Source organism: Spinacia oleracea, chromosome 5 (genome assembly GCF_020520425.1).
Source record: "Spinacia oleracea cultivar Varoflay chromosome 5, BTI_SOV_V1, whole genome shotgun sequence".
NCBI lineage: Eukaryota > Viridiplantae > Streptophyta > Magnoliopsida > Caryophyllales > Amaranthaceae > Spinacia > Spinacia oleracea.
Window position 1 is genome coordinate 13,014,856 of NC_079491.1, and position 27,920 is coordinate 13,042,775.

Here is a 27,920-nt window from a genome sequence, read left to right on the forward strand (position 1 = left end):
CTAACACTTATAAAGCTTTGAACTTGATTTACTATTCACCCAATAGTAGAATACCCACACTACCCCCGTTTCATGCCTAAATTTTATTTTTGTCTTATTCTTAATAATAGTGCTCAGACTATATTACCCTCGGTTATTTTACTTACACGTGTTTCTTTTCTCCTTCTCTTTCCTCCTTCCTTTTCTTTCCTTTTCGATTGAACGCTGGGAAGTGAGAACCCTATCTTTTCTTCTATCTCCTCCCGTCTTTCCTCTGCCATTCATCATCTCCTTCCTCCTTTCACTTGGTTTTTCGAGTTCTCCTTCCTCTTTCTACATCGGATCTTTTTCTCTCTCCTCCAAGCAGCTTCAATTCTCGTCTGCTACTTCCGACGATTGTTGTAGCAACTACAATCTTTGACCCAGGTTTGTTTTATTCAGTTTCTCAATCTATTTTCTTGATTTTGATTTCTTTGATTTCATGGCACTCTTTATGAATTTGTATGAATTAGGACTGATGGTATGAATTTGTTAATTAATTATGTTAATTTGTTAATTTTATGATGAGATCAAAATTGTATGAATTAGGGCTGATTGTATGAATTTGTTAATTAGTTATGTTAATTTGTTAATCTTATGACGAGATCGAACTTGTATGAATTTGTATGAATTAGGGCTGATTGTATGGATTTGTAACCCTAAACTGAATTAAGTTGTGAAGACTAATTGCACTTGCTTAATTTAAGCTGCTTGTCCAACTAGCAGTTCATAGTTCATACTCTTACATTATTTGAATGTACGAACATCTTCAAGCTTACAATTGACATGTGAATTTTCTTTTCTTGCCAGCTTGTTCTGGTTTACATGTCCAAGGTGGATGGAAAATTCAATTTTAGTCAGTGTCAACTTCTTGACCGAGATTATGAAGGTTATCTTTGCAATTGTTATGATTTTGATTCAGGTAAACTTGTTAATCTTTTTAGTTATAAATTCTGTCAATTTTTTCTTTTTTAGCTTAAGTTTGGTGTCAAGCTCTGAACAATTCTCTTCACTCTGCATGGTCTGTCTTCCCCCCACTCTTTTTTTTACTAAGATCACAGGGGGGAGCAGACAAAAAAGTTTTGGTCTCCATCACTTCATATATGCATTTTATTATATGGGTAGGGACGTAGGGTGCTTTGCTAAAGTTGACAACTCAAGTTGTCTTGATTAGTTCACTTGTTTGTTGTCCTGAATGTGCTTTCTTCTGTTTATGTCACCTTGAATCATGATTCTGATAACATATCACTCTAAAACGGAATCAGGTCTGCACAAGCTTCAATCGGCCTGGGGTATGGGCACAAGTATATGACTCTGTCTATACATGTTAACCTCTCTGGAATCCCACAAACCCTTTACATCCTAGGTATTGTTGTATTTAGCGGTCTGAGCATAGCGCTATAAGATGACTTATGTTGCATAGATCTCATTGTAATCCCCCGTAATTTTATACATTTTATTTATATATTTTAACGTATATTTAATAACTAATTTATGAATTTTAGAAATAAATATATAAATAACGTATATTCATTTATTACATTTTTAATGTTTTTAATGATTTACGAAATCAAAAATAATTTTGAATTTTATGTTGAAAAGAATTTGAATTACGAAAACACATTGGAATTTGGAAAATAAGCCTAATCGATTTTGGATTCAAACGTAAAAGTTCAATTCTAATCCTAGCCCAATTAGATTCCTAGCCCATAAAATATCTAAGCCCCAACTAACCCCAAAAAGTTTACTCACTATTGTTTTCTCTCTCCTCTCAAACCCTCATGAAGTCTCACGTACTTTTGCTCTCTCCTTTCACGTGAAACTCTCAAAACACACAAACTCACAAACCCTCTCATCCCTCCTTCTCCAGCCGCCGCACCAACCGCCGTGACTGCTGCCGCGCCACCGTCGCCCTTCGACGTCCGGTACTCTCCTTCTCCTTCTCCTTCTCCTTCTCTTGTTCTTTATTTCTTTCTTTCTTTCTTCCTTTTTGTCTCCTTATTTCGGGTCCTCCTTTCTCACAGCCACCGTGCTGTCACTCGCAGCCGCCAAAGTCGCCGCACCACCGCCGGCGAGCCTCGCCCTTCCTTCTCCTCTCGTTCGTCTCCCCTCTCTTCGCCTATTGCTTGCTGTTGGGTCTTTCGCGAGCAACCAGCGCCGCTGCGACCCACCTGTGCCACCACCTTCGGTGCCCAGTCTCCGTGGCCGTGCCTCCTTGTCTGTTGCCGCCACCCTTGTCCGTCGGCCAGCACTTACCTCCCTCTTGATTTGGTTAATTCTTAAACCCTAAACTAATTAATGTTTTAATTACGTTTTATTAATATAATTCATGTTTTCCTTGAATTAAGTTATAGTTTTTATGGGTTAATGATGAATTTTAGATTTTATGTTTTTCACAATTAATAATTTTAATTTCAGATTATATAATTGAATTAAAATAAGGATTTTAATTATTAAAACATGAATTTTTAAGGTTTTAATAGTTTTAAAATCATGATAGAATGGTTTGAATTATTAAAGTTATTAGTTTTATGTTCTAAGCATGATAATTTGGTTTTCGGAAAGCTTTAAACGATTTCATATTGCTGAAAATTTAAAGTATGATGTTTGCGAAGAGTTTTCAACGAATTTCAATCAGTAATTTAATAATTATGATGTTAGGAAATCAAATATTCAAGTTTGGTTATTGGGGAAGGTTCTAAATATGTTTAGGATGTATTTAGAATGCTTTATTATAGTTGTGAATGATTAGAAATTGATTGGGAATCCTTGTTGGTTGTTTTAGGCGGAGAATTCTCTTTAGGCGACTTTTGAAAGTGTTAAAGTGGCCTATTAGTTGTTTATGCAAGGTACGTACATACCTGTGTGCTTGGAATGTGTGCTAATTGTTGAAACCATGTTGAATTGTTGATGAACTTGGTTATGTTAATGTTGTTGATGAACTTAGTCAGGTTGAAATTGCATGTTTGATACTGTTGGATGAACATATTAAACCTTTATTGCATTTTGAGGATTATAACATGTTAGTATGGAAGATTGATGCAAACATGTTTGATTGGGAACACTAGATTATTTAGTATATAATTCAGATCAGTTAATTGTTGTTCCCTTTTTAGCTTTTCACTACTTTATGAGGGCGGAGGACCTTATTTAGTAAGTTGAAACCTTATACCCATATTCAGGGGTTGATCAGTATTAAAGAAAAGATTGGAGTTAATTGGAATGAGTCTTGTTTGATGCCTTTGTGATCACTTACTCAATTCCAAGATAAAAACAGTTATAAATAAATGTGAGTTGCATGCCTTATGTGATTGTTGAGTCATAACAGGGTGTCAATTTGTAAATCATGTAAAGTGAAACTGAGTAGCAATAGCTTTAGACTGTGCACGTCTAAAGTGACGGACAAATAGGAGTTGGGGTTCATGGTGGTAGCCCATGGCCTTTCATTCGGACCGGATTGATCACCGCGTCCTATTTTCAGTCAAACGTTCCTCGATATCGCAGGTCACTGAGGTTACGGAGTCGCGCCCATACCTCGCCTAGCTAGAAAACTCGGTCCATTGCCTATTTCAATTAAAATAACATTATTGTTATAAAAGTCTAGTCCAGTCTAGCCTAGTCTAGTTAAGTATGGTCGTCAGATTATCATGTTTTGTCTGCCCTTAATTATGTTTAATAGTATCATGTTAGGATTATTATTGTTTTAGTATGTAGTACTCAGCTTTGCTGATTACGTGCTTTGTTTGTGTGTGTTGATCATGGCTATGCCTTATTGATCCTGTGATGACCCAACTTTGGTGAGCAGTCTCTAAGGATCAATAAGCGTTGCCCATCTACAGGTTTGAAGATGATGCATCATTGGGATCGGGATTAGAGAGCTCGTAGTTATATTTATTTTATTAAGTGATTTGGGTTGTTAACTTATATTTGAAAGTTGTCGTACTATTCGTATTTCCTTATTTCCGTTAATTGGTCTTGGACTTAGTATGTAATCGATTATTTATGAACCTAAAAGTTAGTTTTATGTTTTCCGCTGCAAAATTCTGAATAAGCCGTACGTTTTCACACGGGCGATAATGCCTTGATAATTCTCTATAGTTATATTTATAAAAGGGTTGTTTTAGAAAAAGGGAATTGTCGGGGTGTTACAAAGTGGTATCTAGAAGCTAAGGTTTTACTTTAATAAATTTTTAGGCGCCTAACTACCTAGTTATTTAAAATAGATTTCTTAAAAATCGAGCTTCTACGGATTATAGTGTTCAAAAATTGGTACTTTTTTTTTGGGGGGCCGATTTCATTTTATCTCGTTTGAAAGTATACGATATTCCTTATTTACGTTCAAAATCAAATTATTTTTCCAAGTTAAAGTGATACTTTGGACATTTATTTTTTATTATTTATTATTCAAACAAATAAATAAAAATCATATGAATACATTTTTTAAAAAGGAGTTCAATTTTTTTTAAAAGTTGTTTCACGAGTTAGAATTCGTTAATTAGGAAATATAAATCTTTTTGAATTAATAACTTTATTCTCGAATTTATTCGCTACGTTATAATTCTATTATATTTTCGTTCTTTTATTTCGTTATATAAATGATTCTAATGCTTTAGTTTATGAGAGATGGGTAGTATAAGAAGGGCATATAAGATAGAATTATATGTACATTAGTAGCTAGTCAATGATAAGAAATTGATTGTTATGTATGTGCATGTGCTAATTGTTTAAGTGTTACATTTACAAGTGCATAAAGAATTGTTTGATTCCACCAAACTTATCGATTACTGAACCTTGTTTATGTTTTGGCTGGAAAATCGTTAGTGAGACCTTGAATTGTTTATTTCAGGAATAAAATGTTTCTTTCCAAGTATACCAATATAGGATCCTTCGAGAAACTTGATATAGAAACCCCAGATATTTATGTGAAGAAAATTGTGTTTGGATGTGAATATTATGCTAAGGTTCAAGGGCAACCTATCTTAAGGAGAAAGGATATCATAGCAGCCACTATCATTAATTGCTTACCTAACAAATTTCCATACCTAGAACTCAAGGAAAGGTTTAAAGACATGCATTCTGATAATGGAACTCCAAACTTGGTTAAGTATGGAACTTGGGATGGTAGATGGAAATATGATTCAGAAATTCTGACCACCATTATTGAAGCAGCAGAAAGTGGGTTTAGAGACGGTAAAATCGTAGGGAGTCATGTTGGGGATTCAGTTACAGAAGAACCTATGGGAATTAGTGTAAATAATAACCTAGAGGAAAATGATGTAGATGTGGAGAACGAGAATGTAGGTGTTGAGACAGAGAATCCTAACTCAGCGGCTCATGAGCCAACCATTGAGATCTCTAGTGATTCGAATGCAGAGCTCGAAAGTGAACAGGAAATGACAAGTGAGCCTAATCAAAATGAAGACATGGGTGAAGATGCAAACCCTGAGGAAGACCCCGATGAAGACCCTGAAGAAGAGTTCGATGATCTTGAGATCTAAATTTCACTCCGCAAGTTTCAGGAGCAATGGATAGGCAAGAGGCCACAAATATTTTGAAGTCATAAATAGTTTATTAGCTCTTTTATGTTTTAAAGAATAAGTAGCAAAGCTACAACAGTTTAAGGTTAAATTTATTGAAGTTTGAAATGTTCTTTATTATTTTCAAGGATGTATTAAACCTTTATAGAACTAGCAATAAAAGTTAAAGTTTTCGTTTCCAGTGTGAGAATTCCATAATTCGCCACAAATAGTTTATGTTTATATCATAGAACTTTTAATTTTATTTTAAGGACAGGTGTGTTGTGGATATTTAGGATTGTTATTAACATTCTTTTGAGGAATAGAGTTAGATCATTGATTATCCAAAGGATCAAGAGTTTATTTTGGGCACGCAAAGAGAATGTTTTCTTCTTTTATTCTGCCTTATTATTCGTGATGATTGAATTTGTTCCTTGTTTCTCAGTTGAATGTCATGTATGCGAATATCATTCATAAATGATCGTTTATGTATGTGAATTCTGGATGCTGGTGTGATATTACATTGCTAGGATAATGTTAAGTGAAGTTTTCGAACGTAAAATAGAATATATTACGTACAGGTCGCGCTTTAGGATGGCCAACAATAATGACCTAGCTGCTGCTATTCGCCTCTTGGCGGAAAAACTAACCCAGGAAAGAACTGAGCGCCCCGATTCTGCAGGGGACATGTTTGAAAGGTTTGCGAAAGTTAAGCCACCATACTTCAAGGGGCATGCAGACCCGACCTTCCTAGAAAACTGGATTAGGGAGTTTGAAAAACTATTTTGGGCGGTAAATTGTCCTGAAAATATGAAAGTAGGCCAAGCTGTCCTTTACCTAAAAGATGAGGCCGATCTATGGTGGAAAGAGAATGGAACTAGGCTAAGTGTTGTTGAAGGATTTAATTGGGACTCATTTGTCGTTGCGTTGAGGGAAAAGTTTTATCCTCCTTTCATAACAAAACGAAAAGCGCAGGAATTCATAAACCTGGGGATGGGGAGTATGACCATCGCTGAATATTATAGCAAATTTATAGCGCTGTCGGAGTTTGCACCTGAGGTTGTAGCCGCAGAAGAGATAAAGGCTCAGAGGTTTGAGCAAGGGTTGACCGATGAGATCCAGTTAGGATTAGGTGGAGAAACCTTTACATCTTTAGATAATGTGTATGAGAGAACCACTAATATTTATGGTTTGCAGTCCTTAAGGGACGAGAAAAACGTTGTTGGGAAGAAAAGAAAAGTGTTAAATGTCCGGGAAAACCAAGGGAATTTCAAGAGGAATATGAATGAGAATAGGAATGGAAACGGAAATGGAAATTATCGAGGAGGAAACAGTCAGGGGCACAACAATAGGAGTCAATCCGAGAGAGTGTATCACTGCAAGAGGTGCAACAATAACCACCCTGGGAAGGATTGTAAAGGAACATTGGTGAATTGCCACTACTGTCAGAAAAGGGGGCATAGAGAGTTTGAGTGCTTCACTAAGCACAGGAGGGAGCAGAATGGTAGTGAGAGTGGTAACCAAGGGAAACCAGGGTTTAACCAATCCGGAAATCGGAGTTCGAAGCCTATAGGGTCGCAGAATAACCTGGGGAACCACAGTAAGTCTGCCAATGAGAACAACAACCAGAATAAGGCTCCGGGCAAACTGTTCATGATGACTAGAAATGAAGCTGAACATTCTGCAGACGTAGTTCATGGTACTTTTTCCTATTAACTTCGTGCTAGTAAAAACATTATTTGATTCGGTAGCAACTTATTCTTCCGTTTGTCATCTGTTATTAAGAACCTGAAGTTAGTATATCTTGAATGATTGATTTACCTGTTAGTATACCTACCGGTGTAACCATAAGGTGTATAAGATTATTTAAGAACTTGCCTTTGAAGATAAAATATTGCGTTCTCATTCTGATTTGATAAAAGTTTAATCTGAAGGATCTAGATGTAATTATGGGAATGGATTGACTAAGTTTTTTTTACAAGGCTAAGATAGACTGTGAAATTTAGAAAGTAAGTTTAAGGAACCCTATTAGAAGGTTGACCTCATATAGACGTTTTGAGAAGTCCAATAACCCTTAGTTATTTCGGTAATGCAAGTGAGGAAATTGATGAATAGGGAGTGTGAGCTATTTCTCTGTAGTGTGCTAGTGGGAGTAAATAAGTTGGAGTGAAGATCGAGGATGTTCCCAGTGTGAATGAATTCATTGATGTGTTCCGAGTGGAATTGCAAGTATGTTACCTGTTAGAGCCTTTGAGTTCACTATAGACTTAGTTCCTGGAAAGACACCTATATCTAAAGCACCATATAGAATGACACCTCCTGAAATGAGCGAATTAAGACACAATTGCAAGAATTGTTTAGTTAAGGGGTATATTATGCCTAGTGCATCACCGTGGGGACCTCATGTGTTGTTTATTAAGAAGAAAGATGAGAGTGTGAGATTGGGTATCGATTTTAGGGAGCTAAGCAATGTAACCATCAAGAACAAGTATCCTTTGCCTAGGATAGATGACATATTGGATCAATTAAATTGGGCGAGTGTGTTCTCGAAGACTGATTTGCGTTTGAAGTACCACCAAGTGAGAATAGCTGATAAGGGCCTAAGACCTCATTAGGATTCATCATTGTCAATATGGGTTTAGAGTAACGTCTTTTGGGTTAACCAATGCACATGCATTAATTATGGATTTGATGAATGAGATTTTCTACGAATTCCGAATTAAGTTCGTTATGATGTTATTGATGATATCCCTATTTATGCAAGGAATGAGAAAGAACATGACAAACACTAGAGGATTACTTGGAGACGCTTACGAAGAATCTAGTTTTATTAAATGAAGTATACAAATCTTGAAGTCATATGTGTATAAGTGACACCGACGGAAAAGTGAAGGACTAAATTGATTGAGAACTATGTTACGTAAGGGAATAAATCTAAGAGATGATTTGAGTGGTCCAGGATCGTTAGAGATCATTGTTGTCTGGAAAAGATGAAAAGAAATACATGAATTGGTGCAAGAGCTAAGAGTTAAGCCCAAAAGTTATACACCCATGAAAAGTGTAATGAGGTTCGGTAACAAGGAAAAGTTGAACAGAAGAGGTTTTGTGGATCATGCTAAGATTCAAGCTGTGAGTGAGTGAGTGACCTACTCCAAAGAACGTGTCCGATACTTGAAGTTTTCTAAGCCTAGATGACCATTATAGGAGGTTGTGAAAGACTTTTCGAAGAGAGCAAAACCATTGACCAACTTGTTGAAAGAGGAATCAAAATTCGAGTGGAGTGAGAAATGGGAGAAAGCTTTCTAGATTTTAAAAGGGCGTTTGACCTCCGCACCTGTTGTCGCGTCAATTGAAACTTTATGAAACCAATTACCCAACCCATGACCTAAAACTAGCTGCTAGTGCGTTTGCTTTGAATAATTTGGAGACATTATCTTTATGGGGCAACATTTGAGATCCTTACCGACTATAAAAGTCTGAAATTTTGGCAAAAAGGTCTAGTGAATCTTGTGAACGACATTGAAATGAGTATTTCTTTCCACCCTGCAACCGATAGACAGACTGAGATTACTACGAAATATATGTTGAGATTCTGTGTTATTGACTTTAAGGGTAATTGGGAAGACCAACTAGAGTGATTGAATTTCTTGCACAAATAGTTACTATGCGAGCTTTAAGATGGAACCTGTTGAGGCATTGTGTAGAAAGAAGTGTAGAAATCCCACTTGCTACGATTTTAGTGGAAATATAGCTTTGGGGGCATGATTCGTTGAAGTAGAAATAGCCAAAGTCATTCCCTGGGATGAGTTACGAGGGCGTAACTCGTTTTCTTTTAGGGGGTAGAATGCGATAGAAATTCGCGCTTTTTACCTATTTTTATGGTATTTTTATGCATTTCATGCTTATTTTAGCAACCTTTACATGTTGATGCAAGTAAATAGATTCTCCGCATAAGAAAATGTGTTCGTGAATATTACAAGTAACTCTTAGTTGGCAAAAGAGTGAACAAGAGTGGCACAAAGTACTTGTACAATAAGAATAAGTTGAAAAGTTTGGAAAGATATGTGAATTTTCGTGTCAAGTTTCGGGACGAAACTTCTTTTAAGAGGGGTAGATTGTAATCCCCCGTAATTTTATACATTTTATTTATATATTTTAACGTATATTTAATAACTAATTTATGAATTTTAGAAATAAATATATAAATAACGTATATTCATTTATTACATTTTTAATGTTTTTAATGATTTACGAAATCAAAAATAATTTTGAATTTTATGTTGAAAAGAATTTGAATTACGAAAACACATTGGAATTTGGAAAATAAGCCTAATCGATTTTGGATTCAAACGTAAAAGTTCAATTCTAATCCTAGCCCAATTAGATTCCTAGCCCATAAAATATCTAAGCCCCAACTAACCCCAAAAAGTTTACTCACTATTGTTTTCTCTCTCCTCTCAAACCCTCATGAAGTCTCACGTACTTTTGCTCTCTCCTTTCACGTGAAACTCTCAAAACACACAAACTCACAAACCCTCTCATCCCTCCTTCTCCAGCCGCCGCACCAACCGCCGTGACTGCTGCCGCGCCACCGTCGCCCTTCGACGTCCGGTACTCTCCTTCTCCTTCTCCTTCTCCTTCTCTTGTTCTTTATTTCTTTCTTTCTTTCTTCCTTTTTGTCTCCTTATTTCGGGTCCTCCTTTCTCACAGCCACCGTGCTGTCACTCGCAGCCGCCAAAGTCGCCGCACCACCGCCGGCGAGCCTCGCCCTTCCTTCTCCTCTCGTTCGTCTCCCCTCTCTTCGCCTATTGCTTGCTGTTGGGTCTTTCGCGAGCAACCAGCGCCGCTGCGACCCACCTGTGCCACCACCTTCGGTGCCCAGTCTCCGTGGCCGTGCCTCCTTGTCTGTTGCCGCCACCCTTGTCCGTCGGCCAGCACTTACCTCCCTCTTGATTTGGTTAATTCTTAAACCCTAAACTAATTAATGTTTTAATTACGTTTTATTAATATAATTCATGTTTTCCTTGAATTAAGTTATAGTTTTTATGGGTTAATGATGAATTTTAGATTTTATGTTTTTCACAATTAATAATTTTAATTTCAGATTATATAATTGAATTAAAATAAGGATTTTAATTATTAAAACATGAATTTTTAAGGTTTTAATAGTTTTAAAATCATGATAGAATGGTTTGAATTATTAAAGTTATTAGTTTTATGTTCTAAGCATGATAATTTGGTTTTCGGAAAGCTTTAAACGATTTCATATTGCTGAAAATTTAAAGTATGATGTTTGCGAAGAGTTTTCAACGAATTTCAATCAGTAATTTAATAATTATGATGTTAGGAAATCAAATATTCAAGTTTGGTTATTGGGGAAGGTTCTAAATATGTTTAGGATGTATTTAGAATGCTTTATTATAGTTGTGAATGATTAGAAATTGATTGGGAATCCTTGTTGGTTGTTTTAGGCGGAGAATTCTCTTTAGGCGACTTTTGAAAGTGTTAAAGTGGCCTATTAGTTGTTTATGCAAGGTACGTACATACCTGTGTGCTTGGAATGTGTGCTAATTGTTGAAACCATGTTGAATTGTTGATGAACTTGGTTATGTTAATGTTGTTGATGAACTTAGTCAGGTTGAAATTGCATGTTTGATACTGTTGGATGAACATATTAAACCTTTATTGCATTTTGAGGATTATAACATGTTAGTATGGAAGATTGATGCAAACATGTTTGATTGGGAACACTAGATTATTTAGTATATAATTCAGATCAGTTAATTGTTGTTCCCTTTTTAGCTTTTCACTACTTTATGAGGGCGGAGGACCTTATTTAGTAAGTTGAAACCTTATACCCATATTCAGGGGTTGATCAGTATTAAAGAAAAGATTGGAGTTAATTGGAATGAGTCTTGTTTGATGCCTTTGTGATCACTTACTCAATTCCAAGATAAAAACAGTTATAAATAAATGTGAGTTGCATGCCTTATGTGATTGTTGAGTCATAACAGGGTGTCAATTTGTAAATCATGTAAAGTGAAACTGAGTAGCAATAGCTTTAGACTGTGCACGTCTAAAGTGACGGACAAATAGGAGTTGGGGTTCATGGTGGTAGCCCATGGCCTTTCATTCGGACCGGATTGATCACCGCGTCCTATTTTCAGTCAAACGTTCCTCGATATCGCAGGTCACTGAGGTTACGGAGTCGCGCCCGTACCTCGCCTAGCTAGAAAACTCGGTCCATTGCCTATTTCAATTAAAATAACATTATTGTTATAAAAGTCTAGTCCAGTCTAGCCTAGTCTAGTTAAGTATGGTCGTCAGATTATCATGTTTTGTCTGCCCTTAATTATGTTTAATAGTATCATGTTAGGATTATTATTGTTTTAGTATGTAGTACTCAGCTTTGCTGATTACGTGCTTTGTTTGTGTGTGTTGATCATGGCTATGCCTTATTGATCCTGTGATGACCCAACTTTGGTGAGCAGTCTCTAAGGATCAATAAGCGTTGCCCATCTACAGGTTTGAAGATGATGCATCATTGGGATCGGGATTAGAGAGCTCGTAGTTATATTTATTTTATTAAGTGATTTGGGTTGTTAACTTATATTTGAAAGTTGTCGTACTATTCGTATTTCCTTATTTCCGTTAATTGGTCTTGGACTTAGTATGTAATCGATTATTTATGAACCTAAAAGTTAGTTTTATGTTTTCCGCTGCAAAATTCTGAATAAGCCGTACGTTTTCACACGGGCGATAATGCCTTGATAATTCTCTATAGTTATATTTATAAAAGGGTTGTTTTAGAAAAAGGGAATTGTCGGGGTGTTACAAAGTGGTATCTAGAAGCTAAGGTTTTACTTTAATAAATTTTTAGGCGCCTAACTACCTAGTTATTTAAAATAGATTTCTTAAAAATCGAGCTTCTACGGATTATAGTGTTCAAAAATTGGTACTTTTTTTTTGGGGGGCCGATTTCATTTTATCTCGTTTGAAAGTATACGATATTCCTTATTTACGTTCAAAATCAAATTATTTTTCCAAGTTAAAGTGATACTTTGGACATTTATTTTTTATTATTTATTATTCAAACAAATAAATAAAAATCATATGAATACATTTTTTAAAAAGGAGTTCAATTTTTTTTAAAAGTTGTTTCACGAGTTAGAATTCGTTAATTAGGAAATATAAATCTTTTTGAATTAATAACTTTATTCTCGAATTTATTCGCTACGTTATAATTCTATTATATTTTCGTTCTTTTATTTCGTTATATAAATGATTCTAATGCTTTAGTTTATGAGAGATGGGTAGTATAAGAAGGGCATATAAGATAGAATTATATGTACATTAGTAGCTAGTCAATGATAAGAAATTGATTGTTATGTATGTGCATGTGCTAATTGTTTAAGTGTTACATTTACAAGTGCATAAAGAATTGTTTGATTCCACCAAACTTATCGATTACTGAACCTTGTTTATGTTTTGGCTGGAAAATCGTTAGTGAGACCTTGAATTGTTTATTTCAGGAATAAAATGTTTCTTTCCAAGTATACCAATATAGGATCCTTCGAGAAACTTGATATAGAAACCCCAGATATTTATGTGAAGAAAATTGTGTTTGGATGTGAATATTATGCTAAGGTTCAAGGGCAACCTATCTTAAGGAGAAAGGATATCATAGCAGCCACTATCATTAATTGCTTACCTAACAAATTTCCATACCTAGAACTCAAGGAAAGGTTTAAAGACATGCATTCTGATAATGGAACTCCAAACTTGGTTAAGTATGGAACTTGGGATGGTAGATGGAAATATGATTCAGAAATTCTGACCACCATTATTGAAGCAGCAGAAAGTGGGTTTAGAGACGGTAAAATCGTAGGGAGTCATGTTGGGGATTCAGTTACAGAAGAACCTATGGGAATTAGTGTAAATAATAACCTAGAGGAAAATGATGTAGATGTGGAGAACGAGAATGTAGGTGTTGAGACAGAGAATCCTAACTCAGCGGCTCATGAGCCAACCATTGAGATCTCTAGTGATTCGAATGCAGAGCTCGAAAGTGAACAGGAAATGACAAGTGAGCCTAATCAAAATGAAGACATGGGTGAAGATGCAAACCCTGAGGAAGACCCCGATGAAGACCCTGAAGAAGAGTTCGATGATCTTGAGATCTAAATTTCACTCCGCAAGTTTCAGGAGCAATGGATAGGCAAGAGGCCACAAATATTTTGAAGTCATAAATAGTTTATTAGCTCTTTTATGTTTTAAAGAATAAGTAGCAAAGCTACAACAGTTTAAGGTTAAATTTATTGAAGTTTGAAATGTTCTTTATTATTTTCAAGGATGTATTAAACCTTTATAGAACTAGCAATAAAAGTTAAAGTTTTCGTTTCCAGTGTGAGAATTCCATAATTCGCCACAAATAGTTTATGTTTATATCATAGAACTTTTAATTTTATTTTAAGGACAGGTGTGTTGTGGATATTTAGGATTGTTATTAACATTCTTTTGAGGAATAGAGTTAGATCATTGATTATCCAAAGGATCAAGAGTTTATTTTGGGCACGCAAAGAGAATGTTTTCTTCTTTTATTCTGCCTTATTATTCGTGATGATTGAATTTGTTCCTTGTTTCTCAGTTGAATGTCATGTATGCGAATATCATTCATAAATGATCGTTTATGTATGTGAATTCTGGATGCTGGTGTGATATTACATTGCTAGGATAATGTTAAGTGAAGTTTTCGAACGTAAAATAGAATATATTACGTACAGGTCGCGCTTTAGGATGGCCAACAATAATGACCTAGCTGCTGCTATTCGCCTCTTGGCGGAAAAACTAACCCAGGAAAGAACTGAGCGCCCCGATTCTGCAGGGGACATGTTTGAAAGGTTTGCGAAAGTTAAGCCACCATACTTCAAGGGGCATGCAGACCCGACCTTCCTAGAAAACTGGATTAGGGAGTTTGAAAAACTATTTTGGGCGGTAAATTGTCCTGAAAATATGAAAGTAGGCCAAGCTGTCCTTTACCTAAAAGATGAGGCCGATCTATGGTGGAAAGAGAATGGAACTAGGCTAAGTGTTGTTGAAGGATTTAATTGGGACTCATTTGTCGTTGCGTTGAGGGAAAAGTTTTATCCTCCTTTCATAACAAAACGAAAAGCGCAGGAATTCATAAACCTGGGGATGGGGAGTATGACCATCGCTGAATATTATAGCAAATTTATAGCGCTGTCGGAGTTTGCACCTGAGGTTGTAGCCGCAGAAGAGATAAAGGCTCAGAGGTTTGAGCAAGGGTTGACCGATGAGATCCAGTTAGGATTAGGTGGAGAAACCTTTACATCTTTAGATAATGTGTATGAGAGAACCACTAATATTTATGGTTTGCAGTCCTTAAGGGACGAGAAAAACGTTGTTGGGAAGAAAAGAAAAGTGTTAAATGTCCGGGAAAACCAAGGGAATTTCAAGAGGAATATGAATGAGAATAGGAATGGAAACGGAAATGGAAATTATCGAGGAGGAAACAGTCAGGGGCACAACAATAGGAGTCAATCCGAGAGAGTGTATCACTGCAAGAGGTGCAACAATAACCACCCTGGGAAGGATTGTAAAGGAACATTGGTGAATTGCCACTACTGTCAGAAAAGGGGGCATAGAGAGTTTGAGTGCTTCACTAAGCACAGGAGGGAGCAGAATGGTAGTGAGAGTGGTAACCAAGGGAAACCAGGGTTTAACCAATCCGGAAATCGGAGTTCGAAGCCTATAGGGTCGCAGAATAACCTGGGGAACCACAGTAAGTCTGCCAATGAGAACAACAACCAGAATAAGGCTCCGGGCAAACTGTTCATGATGACTAGAAATGAAGCTGAACATTCTGCAGACGTAGTTCATGGTACTTTTTCCTATTAACTTCGTGCTAGTAAAAACATTATTTGATTCGGTAGCAACTTATTCTTCCGTTTGTCATCTGTTATTAAGAACCTGAAGTTAGTATATCTTGAATGATTGATTTACCTGTTAGTATACCTACCGGTGTAACCATAAGGTGTATAAGATTATTTAAGAACTTGCCTTTGAAGATAAAATATTGCGTTCTCATTCTGATTTGATAAAAGTTTAATCTGAAGGATCTAGATGTAATTATGGGAATGGATTGACTAAGTTTTTTTTACAAGGCTAAGATAGACTGTGAAATTTAGAAAGTAAGTTTAAGGAACCCTATTAGAAGGTTGACCTCATATAGACGTTTTGAGAAGTCCAATAACCCTTAGTTATTTCGGTAATGCAAGTGAGGAAATTGATGAATAGGGAGTGTGAGCTATTTCTCTGTAGTGTGCTAGTGGGAGTAAATAAGTTGGAGTGAAGATCGAGGATGTTCCCAGTGTGAATGAATTCATTGATGTGTTCCGAGTGGAATTGCAAGTATGTTACCTGTTAGAGCCTTTGAGTTCACTATAGACTTAGTTCCTGGAAAGACACCTATATCTAAAGCACCATATAGAATGACACCTCCTGAAATGAGCGAATTAAGACACAATTGCAAGAATTGTTTAGTTAAGGGGTATATTATGCCTAGTGCATCACCGTGGGGACCTCATGTGTTGTTTATTAAGAAGAAAGATGAGAGTGTGAGATTGGGTATCGATTTTAGGGAGCTAAGCAATGTAACCATCAAGAACAAGTATCCTTTGCCTAGGATAGATGACATATTGGATCAATTAAATTGGGCGAGTGTGTTCTCGAAGACTGATTTGCGTTTGAAGTACCACCAAGTGAGAATAGCTGATAAGGGCCTAAGACCTCATTAGGATTCATCATTGTCAATATGGGTTTAGAGTAACGTCTTTTGGGTTAACCAATGCACATGCATTAATTATGGATTTGATGAATGAGATTTTCTACGAATTCCGAATTAAGTTCGTTATGATGTTATTGATGATATCCCTATTTATGCAAGGAATGAGAAAGAACATGACAAACACTAGAGGATTACTTGGAGACGCTTACGAAGAATCTAGTTTTATTAAATGAAGTATACAAATCTTGAAGTCATATGTGTATAAGTGACACCGACGGAAAAGTGAAGGACTAAATTGATTGAGAACTATGTTACGTAAGGGAATAAATCTAAGAGATGATTTGAGTGGTCCAGGATCGTTAGAGATCATTGTTGTCTGGAAAAGATGAAAAGAAATACATGAATTGGTGCAAGAGCTAAGAGTTAAGCCCAAAAGTTATACACCCATGAAAAGTGTAATGAGGTTCGGTAACAAGGAAAAGTTGAACAGAAGAGGTTTTGTGGATCATGCTAAGATTCAAGCTGTGAGTGAGTGAGTGACCTACTCCAAAGAACGTGTCCGATACTTGAAGTTTTCTAAGCCTAGATGACCATTATAGGAGGTTGTGAAAGACTTTTCGAAGAGAGCAAAACCATTGACCAACTTGTTGAAAGAGGAATCAAAATTCGAGTGGAGTGAGAAATGGGAGAAAGCTTTCTAGATTTTAAAAGGGCGTTTGACCTCCGCACCTGTTGTCGCGTCAATTGAAACTTTATGAAACCAATTACCCAACCCATGACCTAAAACTAGCTGCTAGTGCGTTTGCTTTGAATAATTTGGAGACATTATCTTTATGGGGCAACATTTGAGATCCTTACCGACTATAAAAGTCTGAAATTTTGGCAAAAAGGTCTAGTGAATCTTGTGAACGACATTGAAATGAGTATTTCTTTCCACCCTGCAACCGATAGACAGACTGAGATTACTACGAAATATATGTTGAGATTCTGTGTTATTGACTTTAAGGGTAATTGGGAAGACCAACTAGAGTGATTGAATTTCTTGCACAAATAGTTACTATGCGAGCTTTAAGATGGAACCTGTTGAGGCATTGTGTAGAAAGAAGTGTAGAAATCCCACTTGCTACGATTTTAGTGGAAATATAGCTTTGGGGGCATGATTCGTTGAAGTAGAAATAGCCAAAGTCATTCCCTGGGATGAGTTACGAGGGCGTAACTCGTTTTCTTTTAGGGGGTAGAATGCGATAGAAATTCGCGCTTTTTACCTATTTTTATGGTATTTTTATGCATTTCATGCTTATTTTAGCAACCTTTACATGTTGATGCAAGTAAATAGATTCTCCGCATAAGAAAATGTGTTCGTGAATATTACAAGTAACTCTTAGTTGGCAAAAGAGTGAACAAGAGTGGCACAAAGTACTTGTACAATAAGAATAAGTTGAAAAGTTTGGAAAGATATGTGAATTTTCGTGTCAAGTTTCGGGACGAAACTTCTTTTAAGAGGGGTAGATTGTAATCCCCCGTAATTTTATACATTTTATTTATATATTTTAACGTATATTTAATAACTAATTTATGAATTTTAGAAATAAATATATAAATAACGTATATTCATTTATTACATTTTTAATGTTTTTAATGATTTACGAAATCAAAAATAATTTTGAATTTTATGTTGAAAAGAATTTGAATTACGAAAACACATTGGAATTTGGAAAATAAGCCTAATCGATTTTGGATTCAAACGTAAAAGTTCAATTCTAATCCTAGCCCAATTAGATTCCTAGCCCATAAAATATCTAAGCCCCAACTAACCCCAAAAAGTTTACTCACTATTGTTTTCTCTCTCCTCTCAAACCCTCATGAAGTCTCACGTACTTTTGCTCTCTCCTTTCACGTGAAACTCTCAAAACACACAAACTCACAAACCCTCTCATCCCTCCTTCTCCAGCCGCCGCACCAACCGCCGTGACTGCTGCCGCGCCACCGTCGCCCTTCGACGTCCGGTACTCTCCTTCTCCTTCTCCTTCTCCTTCTCTTGTTCTTTATTTCTTTCTTTCTTTCTTCCTTTTTGTCTCCTTATTTCGGGTCCTCCTTTCTCACAGCCACCGTGCTGTCACTCGCAGCCGCCAAAGTCGCCGCACCACCGCCGGCGAGCCTCGCCCTTCCTTCTCCTCTCGTTCGTCTCCCCTCTCTTCGCCTATTGCTTGCTGTTGGGTCTTTCGCGAGCAACCAGCGCCGCTGCGACCCACCTGTGCCACCACCTTCGGTGCCCAGTCTCCGTGGCCGTGCCTCCTTGTCTGTTGCCGCCACCCTTGTCCGTCGGCCAGCACTTACCTCCCTCTTGATTTGGTTAATTCTTAAACCCTAAACTAATTAATGTTTTAATTACGTTTTATTAATATAATTCATGTTTTCCTTGAATTAAGTTATAGTTTTTATGGGTTAATGATGAATTTTAGATTTTATGTTTTTCACAATTAATAATTTTAATTTCAGATTATATAATTGAATTAAAATAAGGATTTTAATTATTAAAACATGAATTTTTAAGGTTTTAATAGTTTTAAAATCATGATAGAATGGTTTGAATTATTAAAGTTATTAGTTTTATGTTCTAAGCATGATAATTTGGTTTTCGGAAAGCTTTAAACGATTTCATATTGCTGAAAATTTAAAGTATGATGTTTGCGAAGAGTTTTCAACGAATTTCAATCAGTAATTTAATAATTATGATGTTAGGAAATCAAATATTCAAGTTTGGTTATTGGGGAAGGTTCTAAATATGTTTAGGATGTATTTAGAATGCTTTATTATAGTTGTGAATGATTAGAAATTGATTGGGAATCCTTGTTGGTTGTTTTAGGCGGAGAATTCTCTTTAGGCGACTTTTGAAAGTGTTAAAGTGGCCTATTAGTTGTTTATGCAAGGTACGTACATACCTGTGTGCTTGGAATGTGTGCTAATTGTTGAAACCATGTTGAATTGTTGATGAACTTGGTTATGTTAATGTTGTTGATGAACTTAGTCAGGTTGAAATTGCATGTTTGATACTGTTGGATGAACATATTAAACCTTTATTGCATTTTGAGGATTATAACATGTTAGTATGGAAGATTGATGCAAACATGTTTGATTGGGAACACTAGATTATTTAGTATATAATTCAGATCAGTTAATTGTTGTTCCCTTTTTAGCTTTTCACTACTTTATGAGGGCGGAGGACCTTATTTAGTAAGTTGAAACCTTATACCCATATTCAGGGGTTGATCAGTATTAAAGAAAAGATTGGAGTTAATTGGAATGAGTCTTGTTTGATGCCTTTGTGATCACTTACTCAATTCCAAGATAAAAACAGTTATAAATAAATGTGAGTTGCATGCCTTATGTGATTGTTGAGTCATAACAGGGTGTCAATTTGTAAATCATGTAAAGTGAAACTGAGTAGCAATAGCTTTAGACTGTGCACGTCTAAAGTGACGGACAAATAGGAGTTGGGGTTCATGGTGGTAGCCCATGGCCTTTCATTCGGACCGGATTGATCACCGCGTCCTATTTTCAGTCAAACGTTCCTCGATATCGCAGGTCACTGAGGTTACGGAGTCGCGCCCGTACCTCGCCTAGCTAGAAAACTCGGTCCATTGCCTATTTCAATTAAAATAACATTATTGTTATAAAAGTCTAGTCCAGTCTAGCCTAGTCTAGTTAAGTATGGTCGTCAGATTATCATGTTTTGTCTGCCCTTAATTATGTTTAATAGTATCATGTTAGGATTATTATTGTTTTAGTATGTAGTACTCAGCTTTGCTGATTACGTGCTTTGTTTGTGTGTGTTGATCATGGCTATGCCTTATTGATCCTGTGATGACCCAACTTTGGTGAGCAGTCTCTAAGGATCAATAAGCGTTGCCCATCTACAGGTTTGAAGATGATGCATCATTGGGATCGGGATTAGAGAGCTCGTAGTTATATTTATTTTATTAAGTGATTTGGGTTGTTAACTTATATTTGAAAGTTGTCGTACTATTCGTATTTCCTTATTTCCGTTAATTGGTCTTGGACTTAGTATGTAATCGATTATTTATGAACCTAAAAGTTAGTTTTATGTTTTCCGCTGCAAAATTCTGAATAAGCCGTACGTTTTCACACGGGCGATAATGCCTTGATAATTCTCTATAGTTATATTTATAAAAGGGTTGTTTTAGAAAAAGGGAATTGTCGGGGTGTTACACTCATATTATCAAGAGATGTGACTGTAGACTAGAAATAGGATAATTGACATGAGAATACTTGATGGATTAAGCTCTTGCATCTGTTTTATCTTGTGGCATTAATTTCCTACACGAACGGCCCCTAATGGTGAGTATAAGTATATAACATAAAGACGAGCCCTCTACCTCAAAGAAGCGTTAAGGAATGTTGGTATACATATAGGAAAGTAAAAGGAAAAAAGGTCTTGAAGCTAAAGAATTAGTAATAGTCTTCTCCGTATAAAGAAGTGATCTACATAGACCGCTTGGTAGGGATGCCAGTGGGTTTCATGGGAAATTTTAATTTTACTGTTTTAGTTAATTTTTTCATGTTAGATTTTACTTCAAGATGAAAGAGTAAAAACCGAAAAAGTTACTTTAGGATAGTTATGGGGGCTACATTGCCATAACTACCAATTTAGTTTACTTTTAAGTTAGGCTATTCTGCTAACATCTGTACTTTGGGGAACTTTTTCTTTCATATTGTTGACTTATCTACTCTGGTAACTGGTAACGTTTGCAGGCCAGACAAAAAATTTGGAGAAAAGCCTCTTCCATCTGTCTCCACATTTGTTCAGGTATTCTTTTTTTATTATGTCACAACATTCACACTTGTAAATTGTAATTCCCCCTTGTAGTGTATAATTTATGTTCTTTTTAGCTCAGTATGTCTTTGCTGGACAACAAAGAACGCCAGGAGGATAGCAGTATCCCCTGGGTCCCTCGTGAGAAATTTTAAGTTGTTATGGTGAATCAAACAAATGTCCATTTAGATTGGTACTAAACTATTATGATCTTCATTATTTATTTAGTCTTCCAGGAATCTTGATCTTTTGCATCTTGTTATTTGTTTGGGATTGATGATATGAGTTAAGGTCACATTAAAAAAATTCCTTAGTATACCTTTTGTATCGCGACACGTTGATTGGTCCAGGTCAACTAGGTAATTTTTTTCTTGGGACAGGATATGTAAAGCTTCAAGCAATTTTTCAATTTGACATAGGAAGGAATACAAGCCTTTAGGTTTTGGTATTAGGGTAAGATTTATAGTTTAGTACCTTTCAAAGTTCAAACTCAGTGACTGGGTAGTCCTTAAGACACATGATAATATGGATCAACTAAAGTTGCTTTTTTTCTCACAGCAAATGCTGTAAATAGTCATTGCTGGCATATGCTGAGAGGTATGTCTGCCCGGCGTAATATTTTTACAAAATAGAAATTATTTAAGTTGAAGTATCCTTTTGAAAGTATGTCACTTTGTTCTTTCTTCAAAACAAACCCATCATCCTAACATTTATAAAGGCTTGAACTTCATTTACTATTCATGTAACAGTTAGATTACTATAATGCCCTTATTTCTTCTTTGTTTTACATTCTGCCCTTTGCCTCAATCTGATGCCACGTTCCCCCCTTGCCATCGGCTCTCCTCTCCTCTTCTCTTCTCTCCCCATTTGGTGCCCTAATTCTTTGTTTTGTTCTTCAGCTCTCCCTCTCCTCTTCTCTCATGGTAGTAACTAGATATGCTATGGCTATCTTTCTCTTCCTCGATCTTACCTCCCTCTCATCTACTACCGGCCATATTCTTTGATCAAACAAATTTCTCTGGTCTCCTCGCCCTCTTCCTGTTCCTCTTCGATAAATCTTTGTCTGGTTTTTTCACCCCTAGTCCTTTTCTCTCTCATGTGAATCTCCTCTGATGACCATCAAAGTATCGCCGGCAATGTATCTCAATTGGGTTGTGCTTTTGTGTGTGTAATTTGTGTAATCTTGAGCAATGTAATTATAGTTTACATACACTCTTTTGTAGTTGGGTTATTACTGATTTTTATGTTCCAGAAAACAAATCAAGGGTTTTAATTTCTAGGGGTTTTTCTCAAATTTGTCCTTTTTTTTTGGTGAGTATATTTTGAACCGAAATTCAATTTGTAGGTAACTGATTACTGGGGCGAGTACTTGAGGTCCTCTGTCGATTTCTTCTCCCTGAATCGTTTCTTGCTCGTCGGACTCAACTAAGCAATGATGTAAGTTTAACTCCTAATTTCTTTTTAGTACCAGTGAATTGATATAAGATTAAGTTGAATTGTAGTAATCTGAGTGTGGTTGCTTTCAGCTTGATGCTGATTAGTCGATTAAAAGGAGGATGTATAGGGAATTACCAATAGAGATTTTATTGTTAGAGCTACTAAGGAGGATGTATAGTGGAATTACCAGTGGAGATTTTAATGTTAGAGCTATCAAGGTTAGAGCTTTTCGCCTCTTCTGTTGATTTCAGAATTAATTGGAGCCTATACTTCTTAGTGTTGTAAGTGCACTTAAACTACAATATATGTCTGTAGGATGTGGCACATTTTCTTGAGGCTTTTAGGCAATCTTAAAGCATTTTTATTTTAACCATAAATTAGAGAAAGTATGATAGTGATTGAACTATTATTAATTTCTGATGATCTATCTTAATCTTTTAGCTTATTTGGAGGTTTTTGGTTTGTTGGGTGTTTCCACAACTCTGATTTTTACGTGGCCCTGTTTAGTCTGAAATTTAAAAATTCTTCCGCTTTCCACAGTATGTGTTTATTCAACTTTGAAGAGACCTGCTCATATATCATTTTTATTAATATTATTAATGTAAGTGTTCTACTACTTGGTCAAGATAGAATCTTATAGTTGTCATTTGAATGTTATTTATTATGTATTGGAACTCGCAGTAGTAGAGATGTAAATGGAAAGACCTTCCTGTGTGGAAGATGTAGTTTCCTGAAGATGTTATATTGGCTTGTGATAGTTGATTAGTTGTTATTTTCCCAGAGATGGCTCATCTATTGTTTGTGCATTACAGGTTTCTTCAGTTCGTGCAAGCAAGTTAGATGATAAAAGACTGAGCATATTTACTGGAACAAAGACTCTTCACTTACACTGTGTGTCCAAAGAAGATAGAGAAGCATGGATTGAGGTGTTGTTAGCTGCAAAGATCTTTTCCCCAGGGTGCTTTCAAGCATTGAATTTTCTCCTGAAGACACTCTTGTGTCAACAAATAACCTTCGGCGAAGGATGTTACAGGAAGGTGTTGCCGAGCCAGTGATTAAAGATTGCGAGTCTATTATGCTCGTAGAAGTCTCTAAGCCGAAGAATCAATTTACAACTCTTCCACACAAACGTATCTCTTTGCTGGAGACTTTGAGACGGTTAGAGGTATGTATCAGAATCACCCAACTTTATTAAAACTGTCAGGTCATTTGGCTATTATATGCAGTCTAAGAATTAAAATTCTCCGTAGTAGGATTTGTGTATTTTGCAATTCTGTTGAAATAAACGGTGTGATACTATGACAGTGTGACATAGATAACTTTTAAAGTGGTATAAAAAAAACCTTAAGATTTATATTTTCCTTTTATAGACAAAGAATCATGTTACGAAGTTACCACGCATCTCCCTTTTCCTTCCTGCGTTTGTGTTTTAGCTATATTCTTTTAACAACTGCTACTATCTTCATATGTGAGCTTTTTCTTTTGTGGATCAACCTACCAGAAAATACTTCGCTTAAAAGATCCTCTTTTGACTAATAGTTGCAAGTTTATACGTATATCCTTATCCGCTTGCATTATATCTTTCAAAGTATCTTGAGTCGTGGAGAGTGTTTAATTACTGGTTATGAATAATGAGAAGTGTAGTACGTTGTTAATATGATCTTATTTGATCTATCAGGCTTTAATCCATGGGAAAGACCTACCCAACTGTCAATGAGGTCAACCAGAAATCTAATCGAAAGGCTAGGAGAAAGTGAATGGATTTTATCTTTCGTCTTGCGTAAATTAACTTGTTCGAAATTTCAGTTGGAACTGACATTTTATTTAGCAACAACAAAATTTTGATGATTGATTTGTTTGTTGCACAGATGGCACTTTACTGTTACCTTTGATTGTATGTCAAAGACTGGAGGACGGTACAGTGAGGCACTAGGAGGAGTTGTCTCATGGGGCTCACATAGTCTACTGCTCTTTCCGCTTACTTGAATGAGGTATCTATTGATTCATGTACGAGTAAAATGATTAAATTTCTACATCTTGGTTGATATTTGTTTTCCACTTCACCACATTGTTGGTGCATAATTGATAAAACCTTCGGTGTAGTGGAATAACAAAAATAATTAAGCTTGAATACATGCCTCACGTGTTACTTAGATGTAGTTAAATGCAGTAATAGTTTTCCTAGCAATTTCTGGGCCATTGCAGATTAACGTGCTGATCAGGTTGGTTCTACACCTTTATGACTATATGTATTAGGTTATTTACTTGGCCCAAGAGAACAAGGGAAATAGAAAAGTATGATTGGTAGCAAGATTATGAATCGTATTGTATGTCAAAGTCAAGTAGGCTCAATTGTCTTGCACAATAGATTTTCAAATATTTTGGATAATTTATCTACTAAGATACGGTTATCTACATTCAAAACTTATTAGTCGTCATCATTCTTTATTTTCAGTTGGTATAGATTCGACTATCTCCACATTGTTGTAGTGGAATATATCCAACATAACATGCAAAATTTTCAAAGTTAAACGATTCAACAATTTCTGATTCGATTATGTTGAAATTTCTGATTCGATTTTGTTGAAATTTCTGGGGTGTGTGGGGGGGGTGGTGTTATAGGAGTTTTTGGTATTTAATATCATAATTCATAAGAGTTTTAATGAAATAAATTATAATACCCAGTTGATATTTCCTTGTGTCAGCCTTTTTTATCTTGTGCACTGTGCCCCTTTTCTCTTTTAATCAATACTTGGATTGTCATTGCGGACTCATAGTGGTCAGTTGTATGCTGGGAAAATCATAATTTGAAAGAGCCGCATTTCAACAAGATAAGGCATCTTCATCCCACTTGTAAAAATTTTAACTTGCCAATATGTTGAAAGCCAAACATCCATGCCTTCAGCCTCTCATCACTTGACATTGAGATTAATGTATTTCCTTTATGGATAATTGTTTTTGCATTCTTTCATATTGAAACGGAACGGTTTCTTTGAGATCATTTATATTCTTGTTGACCGTAATGTAGCAAATGTATTGTTCAGTTAATTGGTATAGGACAATTAGCAATACTATTATGAGAATTGTCAAAACTGGTGTCAAACGCACTTTCCGATTATCGATTAGTTAAGAATATAAATTTTAGGGAACATTCTTTTGGAGGTTGGATTAGTTGTTATGAAATTATGGTGCAGTTTAGACTAGACATGTAGTTAAGAATGTAAAAATAACTATGCAACCAGCAAACCGGGAATAGTGTGCAGTACTGTAATGCATGTATTATAATTGCGAAAAGAAAGAACGGTGTACCACGAAAGTTGTTTACATGATATATTGATATACATATGTACTTATATAGAATAAAGTAAAATTATACCACTAAGCTAGGCGGTAAGTAAAGATGTAATGGAGTAAGAAAGAGAGCATGTGCCTAACAAAGCTCTGGTCAAGGGCATTATGTGTTTGCAGACTGGATCCTTCCTTTTATTAGTATTGAACTAATAGATAAAATTACCATAAAAGGGCATAACAATGTACTCATCGTACTCTAGAGATTGAAGCTTTGGTTGTTGAAGTGGAAAACCAGATGATTTTGCTTCCTGCTTAGCTTGTGAGACCTTGTTTCCTTGGAAACGGTCGGTGTAAGAGTTGCAGGGCCACAGACTAAGACACCAACATCAACCGCCCCTCCCCCCAATGTTCTGACAATTGTTCAAAAATTTCTGCAATAATAATTGTAATCAAGTTGTTGATCAGAAATGTCTGTCCATAATTCTTTCATGGATACATTACTTTTAAGGGTGGGCAGATTTGGGTTTTAATAATGATGCTGAATAAAGAGATTTGACAAACTGGCCTTAAACATCTGCTGGAAAATTCAAATTTCCTATGTTTTATCCTACAAAGGATCCTCAAGTTGCTTGACTGAAGTTGTTAAGACTCAGTTCGTTTCAGTTTTCACTTTATGAACTTATATGAACTCATTTACTTGTGAAGTTTACTTGGTAGCCCTTATCTAAAGATGTTTTTTCCCGTAACTTATAGGTGAAGAGAGCAAACTTCGGTGTTAATTCTGACTTTTGAGATAAAACTATCGTATCTTGCTACATTTTTAAAAATAACAAAAGAAGGGCATGAAAGGTTTTGGATTACAACGAGCCTTTAAGCCGACAAATTTAACAAGTGATTAATTTAACCCTTGTATAATCTTATTTTAAGCATTATCTGAGAAATTTATATATTCCTTGATCGTATTATCATTAGTTGATCTTATTTGACATGCCAATTCAAACAATTGGTTAAATTTGGTGGTTTGTTCTTCATTTCTCTGTTTTAGGTTAGTTTTTAGTACGTATTTGATTTTTAGTTGTTATGGTTGATTTTTAGTTGTTATGGTAACTCAACAAGCGCTTCACCCAATACATCGAGTGATCGCTATAGACGTAATTTTTTACTCTGGTTATGGTGGATCATCGAGCTACCTTCTTGTGCATGTTAAGGTAGTTGTTTCATATGTAGAGTATATATGTCATTTTCTTTGTCTATAACTATTTGTAAATATCTATTGTAGTATTTTGATTCAATTTGTTCTATCTGTCTTAGTATTAACACCGCTTAATATTAACACCGCTTAATATTAACACCGCTTAATATTAACACCACCATAACTTATGTTGCCTGATTACTTTTTAAATTGTTAAATGTCTCAGATTAAGTAGAAACAATAAGGCCTTGTGAATTATGTCAAGGCATTAAGCTTGCTCATTTTCTGTCAATAATTTCACTTTGCTGACACATTGTATTTCCTACAGCAAGGGTTCAAGACGAAGATTTAGTTTCTTAAATAAAAAATTGGCAGAAGGCAGGGGATCTCTATTTGGCGGTTGTTGTAGAACTACTCCAAAGACGATAAATGGCGGACTCTCTTCGAGCATTCAGTCCCTCCGAGTTAACAAGTCATTCACACTTTTGTGTTGTAAATGAGTAATTAGGAAATGTGATCTATGCTTGTGTACTGTTGTTGCCTTTATTGTTTCATATAATTCTGAGGATTTGCTTCCGAATTTGTTTACTGAAGGGACCTTCTCGTTCTCATTTGGATATCAGTACAAAGGCGAGCTTTGCATACAAAACAAATACAAGTACTACAGTTTGCAAAAATTAGTCGTTCGTTTTTATTATTCTAAGCTGACTCGTGAACTTTGACCCCCGATTTTACACGTAGTGTTTTTACGATATATGTTTGTATCCCTTGGGGGATCGTGCGCGCTAGCGCACGGTCCAACAACTAGTTTACTTAGGTTTCTAT

At 35.9% G+C, this 27,920-nt stretch overlaps 1 long non-coding RNA gene across 3 annotated transcripts; it reads left to right on the plus strand.

Annotated features, from left to right (window-relative positions):
* Nucleotides 1-185: 185 nt before the first annotated feature.
* Nucleotides 186-27,710, plus strand: LOC130460853 (uncharacterized). 3 transcript variants are annotated; one of them, XR_008921041.1, is made up of 8 exons: nucleotides 186-405; nucleotides 829-940; nucleotides 21,115-21,169; nucleotides 22,521-22,612; nucleotides 22,702-22,830; nucleotides 23,394-23,777; nucleotides 24,481-24,603; nucleotides 27,424-27,710. It is a non-coding gene; the product is annotated as an uncharacterized lncRNA (long non-coding RNA). The 3 variants fall into 3 exon arrangements; XR_008921040.1 differs by having other exon boundaries at nucleotides 23,435-23,777; nucleotides 27,424-27,709; XR_008921042.1 differs by lacking the exon at nucleotides 22,702-22,830 and having other exon boundaries at nucleotides 23,435-23,777; nucleotides 27,424-27,709.
* Nucleotides 27,711-27,920: the final 210 nt, after the last annotated feature.